Here is a 7509-nt window from a genome sequence, read left to right as displayed (position 1 = left end):
TATAACCATATCGTGGTCTCGTTTTATAATACCTCGGGAGCTAATGAAACTATTTTAGTAAAATTGAACTGTCTCAATTCTCGGGCAATCGCACCAAAAACTCGAGTTCCTTTTGGATTTCCTTCTTGATCAATCACAACTGCAGCATTGTCATCATATCGTATTATCATACCGTTGTCACGTTTAAGTTCTTTACAAGTACGTACAATTACAGCTCTGACCACTTCTGATCTTTCTAGAGGCATGTTTGGAACTGCGTCTTTGATCACAGCAACAATAACGTCACCAATATGAGCATATCGACGATTGCTAGCTCCTATGATTCGAATACACATCAATTCTCGAGCCCCGCTGTTATCTGCTACATTCAAATGGGTCTGAGGTTGAATCATATCATTTTATTTTATTTATTTTTTTTTTGATCTGTTTTTTACAATACAAAGTTCGAAGAAAAAAAGAAATATTATTTGTTCAAAAAAAGAAACCTGCACCCGCTATTTTTAAGGCCTATTTCTTTTTTATCCCGAAATAATGAATTGAGCTCGTATAGGCATTTTAGACGCTGCTATTGAAATAGCCCTTCTGGCTATATTTTCTGTTACTCCACCCATTTCATAAAGGATTCGACCTGGTTTAACAACAGCTACCCAATATTCGGGAGAGCCTTTACCTGAACCCATACGTGTTTCAGCGGGCCTTACTGTAACTGGTTTATCTGGAAATATACGGACCCATATTTTTCCACCGCGACGTGCATTTCGTGTCATTGCTCGTCGACCCGCTTCTATTTGTCTAGATGTGATCCAAGCGGGTTCAAGTGCCTGAAGAGCGTATTTACCAAAACAAATAGTATTACCTCGATAAGACATTCCCTTCATTCTTCCTCTATGTTGTTTACGGAATCTGGTTCTTTTGGGGTTATAGTTGATGGTTTTTTTTTAATTCCATCTCTACTACAGAACCGGACGTGAGAGTATCTTCTCATCCAGCTCCTCGCGAATAAATCAATTCAAATTCAAGATTTTGAATTCAATTCAGATAGAAAATAATTTGAATTAACTTTCATAATTAATATACTGAATCATGGATTTCATTTAATCTAGATTAAATATATTATTAATTTGTATATCTTGTTTTTATCGATAACTAAATATAAATATATTAAATAACTATTTTTTCTTATATTTATCTATTTTTTATTTATCTATTTTAGAATGTTTTATAATGTTAAAAGAATGTTTTATAATGTTAAAACAAATCTTTCTTTTGTTTTACTCTTTATCGTATTGGATTGACCCAATTTTAGCAATCCAAGAAAATAAAGTTTTCGCGGGCGAATATTTACTCTTTCAATTTCTATTTCAGTTCTCTCATTAGTTCATAATTTTTCCGAATAGATGAATTGGTCTCTGGCCGGTTCCGCCATCCCGATCAATGAATCGAATTCTTTTTCACTAAAATCTTTTGAATTCACAGGTTCCATCGTTCCCATCGCTTCTTAATTAATGGTTAGGTCTGAATTCTACAACGGAGCTATTAGTTTTTGAGTCAATATTCTTAGTCTTTATTGGCTCGAAGCTCTTTATTTTTTGTTCGATGAGCAGATCCATTTAATGATGAATCCGTATTGATGCTTTATTACGCAGATTTTTTCTGAGATGACTCATAGACCTTACATATTGGAATTCTATATCTATATCATCAATATTCTTTATTTTTTTTCTTTCTTTCTCTCATCCTTCCATTTATCCATACCCTTTCTTTTTGATTTCGATTGACAACTTAGAAATTTTTTTAATAAAAAAGATTTCAGTTGCTACAACAATATGACCAATATATCATATCTTGACTGGTTCTTTGGATCCAGATAATATGAACTGATGAGTTGGTTATTACTTCTATAGTTATTTGTTTATACTATGAGGCTGGTTTTTTATACTAACCCTCAAAAAACCAACGAGTCACACACTAAGCATAGCAATTTTATCAAAAGATTCATTGAATTTTTATTAAACTCTATAGAATTATAATTGTTCGTTTTTTTTATTGAACATAAAAAAAAGAATAAACGAATTTATCATTTTTTGTTCCATCGCTGGATAGAATGCAAAGGGAAATAAAGGTTTATTATCCACCTTCTATAAATATCCAAATTTTTATGCCTAATACCCCATAGATTGTTCGAACTGTATATGAACAATAATCAATTTTAGCTCGAATGGTTTGTAGTGGAACCCTACCCTCTCTGATCCATTCAACGCGCGCAATTTCTTTTCCGTCGATACGTCCTGCAATTTGCACTTGAATTCCTTTTGTATCTGCTTGTTCAGTTAATTCTATAGCCTTTTTCATCGCTTTGCGAAAAGAAACTCTATTTTTTAATTGTCCGGCTATAAATTCTGCAAGAATATTAGGGTTTCCATAAGGCTTTTCAATTCGTGTGATAGCAATGTTAAGTTTTCGATTTACAGAATGAAATTCTTTTTGTAAATTCATCTGTAATTCTTCGATTCCTCGGGGTCGACTTTCAATTAATATTTTTGGAAATCCCATATAGATTATGATTTGGATTAGGTCGATTCTTTTTTGAATCTCTATACGTGCAATTCCCTCGACGCCAGAAGATGTTTTCGTATTTTTTTGTACATAATTCTTGATATAATTTCTTATTTTTTGATCTTCTTGCAGACCCTCAGAATAATTTTACTCAAATCGTGTCTTGCTATTTGATTAACATTAAGATCCTTGTGTTTGCATCTTATCATCATACAATGCATATTGTATCTAATGGCGCGATTTTTGGTAGTTTAGTCGAGGCACTCTTGAGATCACTAACCAAGAAAAGATATCAGGTATACTTTATTAGGTAAATACACTTCTCACACTTACTTCAAAATGGTGTGACTTTCGCGAACATGTTTGCTTTATCTACATTTCAGTTTTAATAAATACCAATACCAATAGAGTTTGTTTTATCATGTTTGCTTTATTAGGTATTCATGTAGCTTACCTGTAATGTATTTTGTATAAAAGGGCTTATATTTGCAGCTACATGCCCATTTATTATGCTATTATCTTTTGTGTATCACCAAACTTATCGACACATATATTTAATGCAGGTACAATATCTAAATTGGGCCACTCATTGGGAAAAAAAACACCCTTTTGACCATGGATTGAAGAACAAACCTCACTTTTGAGTAAAATAAACAATCAACTCAACTGTGGAGTGAACAAGCAGATATGGATCAAGCCTTGTTTGATGTTTAGGGGTGTTGTCTACACGTGGGTGTATTGTTAAGTTATTTGTGCCAGTGACTTTGTAAACTATTTTTAAGATGTATTTTGGTTGGTTATAATAATAAAAATTTCTTATAATATGTATTTTGGATTGTATTAAAAAAAAGTTTGGTCATTCAGTTTAGTTATTAAGAGCTTATTAAGAGCTCCCTGACTAAACATTCATTCAGCCGAATAGTTCATATGGGTAAAATAGTCATTTTTCACATTCATTCAGAGGTCCAACCAAACAAAACTTAATGGTTAGCACTTCCTGACTCACACTCTCTTAATCATTCAGACATCTTACTGATTCAACACTTAATGGCTCAGCACTTGCCAAACAGCCGCTAAGCATGTCCCTCACTACGAACACGAGCGAAGGGTCCCTTACAATCACCACTAACCAACCCCTAATGCACATGAATATCCATCCACAAACGCCACAGAAACATCAAAGAAACCTATGTGTTCGCGACATCCCCTTTAGAGCATTCCCATTCAACCCCTTATTTTATGGGAGGAGTGTTTTTATAATTTAGAGAGTGATTTATATTGTGTTCCCGAGTCTCATTTAACAAGGGGAGAGGAAGGAAAAGAGAGAAAAATAATAAATAATCATGTTCCAGAGATTTTTTAAGAAAAAGGAGGGGAGGGGAAATGAGGGAAAATGCTAAAAAAAATTGAGTATATTATCATCCTCTCAAATTGGAGAAATTAGGAGAGAAAATATTTGTGTATAATTGTAACTTCTATCAATTCCAAAATTACCCTTATATCTAACTCCATGTAATAGTTTACTTAAAGGGTATAATAGGAAAATTGTATCTTTCTTTTTCTTTTCCTCTTAACTCAGGAATACCTAAAATGATTAATTTCTTTTATTTTCCTTTCCTATTCATTAAACTCATGAACACTAAATAAAATCACACATTTTCCTTCCCCCTAGCTTTCTTTCATGTCATAATTCCCCTTCATTCCCCTCCCCTTGTTAAATGAGACTCGGGAACACAACTTTAGAGTTTTGTAAGTCCCGAATCTGGATCACTACAATATGATATCAACTAAATGAATATTGGTGCGGAATACCAACACTCGGTGATTCAAGAACACGAATAATAACAAGTAGATTAACACAAGATTGCTTCAAAACACACGTATATTATTGAATACGTCGGGTGATTAAGCACTTACAATACTTGATTATACAATTTGGAATGAACAACCTTTAATTCTGCTCACTCTCTGCTAATGTGAACAGCCAACTCACTATCCCCTAAAACCCTATACAACATGTTATATATATAGGGTATCCATCACACTAGCCCAACTATAGCCCAAGGCCCACCGAGATCCAAAAGGATCTCGGTTTACATACATAGCCTAATACGAAAACCCAATAAACATATAACTAAGTACAAACCACCAAATATGGACCAACAATCTCCTCCTTGGTTTGTAGCTTCGTTCTTGTTTATTTCACTTCATACCAGCCTAACCGAAATTCATAGGAATTTCGGTATTACACCAATGTAGTTCTTCAACTCGTCTTCATTTACATCACATTAGTATTGATCATGTCGTGGCCCTTTGATATGCGTCGTTCTAACCAATTTATGACCCAACAATCTCGCCTTTATACTGATGCTTTCAAGATCTTCAGAATCTTTACTTGAACATGATCAGCAACTTCAATGATCAGCAACTTCAGCATCTACATCCAATACTCTACCATCTCCCCCCTTTTGATTGCATCATCCAATTTGAATCTCAGAAACTTCATATGCTTCCGTTGCAAGAAATCAGTCTTGAAAGAACAATCAACTTTGATAGAAAGATCAACCAAAATATTTTTGAAAAACAATTAAATAAGATAAAATAAGACAAACATATTTTTGTAATTTTTATTTTTATGTTTTTTTTAATTTTCTTGAAAAGACTTGAAATGAGATCATACCAGCTAAACCAACTATAACACAATAACCGATATCAGATTTCATGAGCTGAAAACTTCCAAACAATTTCTTAACACATTTGTTTTGACAAGAGTAATCAAGAAGTAAAGAATAAAATAAATGAAATAAAATAAAACCAAAAACAACAAATAAAACAAATTTAATCACCCGGTCTTCTTGTAATTTAGCTAAAAATTGGGATCAAATTTCAGTTTTTGATAAAAATGCCGCCTTTATGAAAAGATCCGAACATGGAATCATACTGTTTAAGGTGCTTTCACAAAGATTCATGTTCAGCGTTATTATGACATAAAGAAACAGGTTGATAGCAGGTATAATGAACTTAGCATGATTTTCATTGCATCAGTGATATGAATTAGGTTCAGTTCAGCATAAAGCTTAGATGGACATCACTTATGGACCTGTGATGCCTCCTATCTCTTCTCAAAGCGTATTTAACTTTCCCCAGATCACCCCAATTTGACTCCAACCCCCTAGTGCTTGATCAAAAGATTTTATATATAAGCAACAATTTAAGCTTTAAGGTTGAACGTTGGACTTAGTGCCAGTGAACTGACAAGCCTTTCATTTGAGACATGACAGGACTTACTTGTGTGCCCCCATCTCTGTAGCTTTTGAAATACCAAGTTTTTTAACATCACAAATTATATACATACTCATAATAAGTTTTTTTTTTAATTTTTTTCATCTTTTCCCTTTTTTTTTATCTTTTCCTTTTTTTTTCATCTTTTCCCTTTTTTTCATCTTTTCCTTTTTTTTAAATAATAAACATAATAGCACAATATTTTTGGTGATCAAGACACTAACGGGCTCGTGTATGACTGGGTAATTGCTTTTCTGCCTATCATTCGGAGAGATGTATATGGAGACATGCACATTTCTTCAAAATGACTCTCCACAGTAAGTTCAGTATATTTAGTTTATATCACTTCAACTTTTACGCATCATGGAAAGCTACATACACATCAATGACTGTTCTAGAGTCCTTTAAGCTTAATAACTTCACTCGTTAGGCACACATAAACAATTTATCTATCACTTTCCAAAGGTTAGATCAATTTTCATTTGAAAATATTTTAAAGCTTCTAAAAAACTGTTAACTGAATAGTAATATCACTTCCCATAAAATTACAAAAGACAAACATGTTAAGAACTTAGTCACCCTGGTCACTCTTCAATTTTCAGGTAAATGGCTATCCCGTATGACCACTAGTGGTTAACAGGACCAAAACACATATGAGAATACGTGTCCCTCCAACTTGAAATTACCGACATAATTTTAAGTGAAAGAATTCAAAACACAGAAACACATCACAAACGCCCCAGATGCTTTCAGTCTTTAGATAAATGGCTATCCTGTGAATCTACAAGTAGATCACCGGACCAAACATATACAAGTATATGTTCTTCAAACTTGAGCAACCGACATAATTTTAAGCGAGAGTGAATTTTGAAAGGCATAGAATTTTTTTATTATTAAACTTACACACACTCTTTTTGAATTTTTTAAATTCCCCCCCCCCCCCCAAAATTTGTGCAAAAACGTTTATGTACAAATTTAACCTCAAAAGACTCAATCGTCGAAACGAAGTATTTAATAAAAAATGAAGTGTGATAGTCAGCCAACTAATGTACTATCATTTCTCATGCACGTTCAAGTCATTTTTTCATTTTTTGAGAAACAAAATACACTATACTTGAAAAACTATACGTGAACATATTTTTTTGAATTTTTAAATTTAAAATTTTAAAATCTTTTTGATTGATCAATCTATCATACCAAAGTGATACGGTTACCTTTTATCTTCAAGACATCATTTTTCATTTGTGAGAATCTCCCCCTTAGGAATAAGCTTGTTTTGAGATTCTGCATCCTTGCGAGTTGACTGTCTGGAACAAACCTTTTAATATGCAATGTATTCCTTGATTGTTCCTACACACTTACAGAGCAGATTAAAAACGTTCTATCACCCTAAAATCCCGTCCATGCAACAAATAATCCATTTTAAAGTTTAAAGATTTAAAAACAATGGATATTTGCCCTACCATGTGCCTGGAACAACCCATTTAATAAACAATGAATTTGTGATTGTTCCTACACGCATAGAGGGATCAGTTGGACATAGGAACCCAAGTTATAAATGTCTTGGGGTTCCCTTGAGCATCAACATATGTGACCTCTTGCCAACTCATACCTTTCCCATCTTTAACAGAATCATTTGTTAATACAGATTCTGTTTGCTGAGTTTTAAGT

The 7509-nt window shown here is 33.2% G+C and overlaps 1 pseudogene; it reads right to left on the bottom strand.

Moving 5' to 3' along the window:
- The window catches only part of LOC143573996 (uncharacterized), a 980-nt pseudogene extending 102 nt beyond the window's left edge, over positions 1 to 878 (bottom strand).
- Between the last annotated feature and the right edge of the window lie 6631 nt (positions 879 to 7509).

Source organism: Bidens hawaiensis, unplaced genomic scaffold (genome assembly GCF_021521415.1).
Source record: "Bidens hawaiensis isolate Kalapana, Puna unplaced genomic scaffold, B.hawaiensis_p1.1 tig00000142_1, whole genome shotgun sequence".
Classification (NCBI taxonomy): Eukaryota; Viridiplantae; Streptophyta; class Magnoliopsida; order Asterales; family Asteraceae; genus Bidens; species Bidens hawaiensis.
Note: the sequence above shows the minus strand (reverse complement) of the source record. Positions and strands in the feature narration are given on the sequence as shown.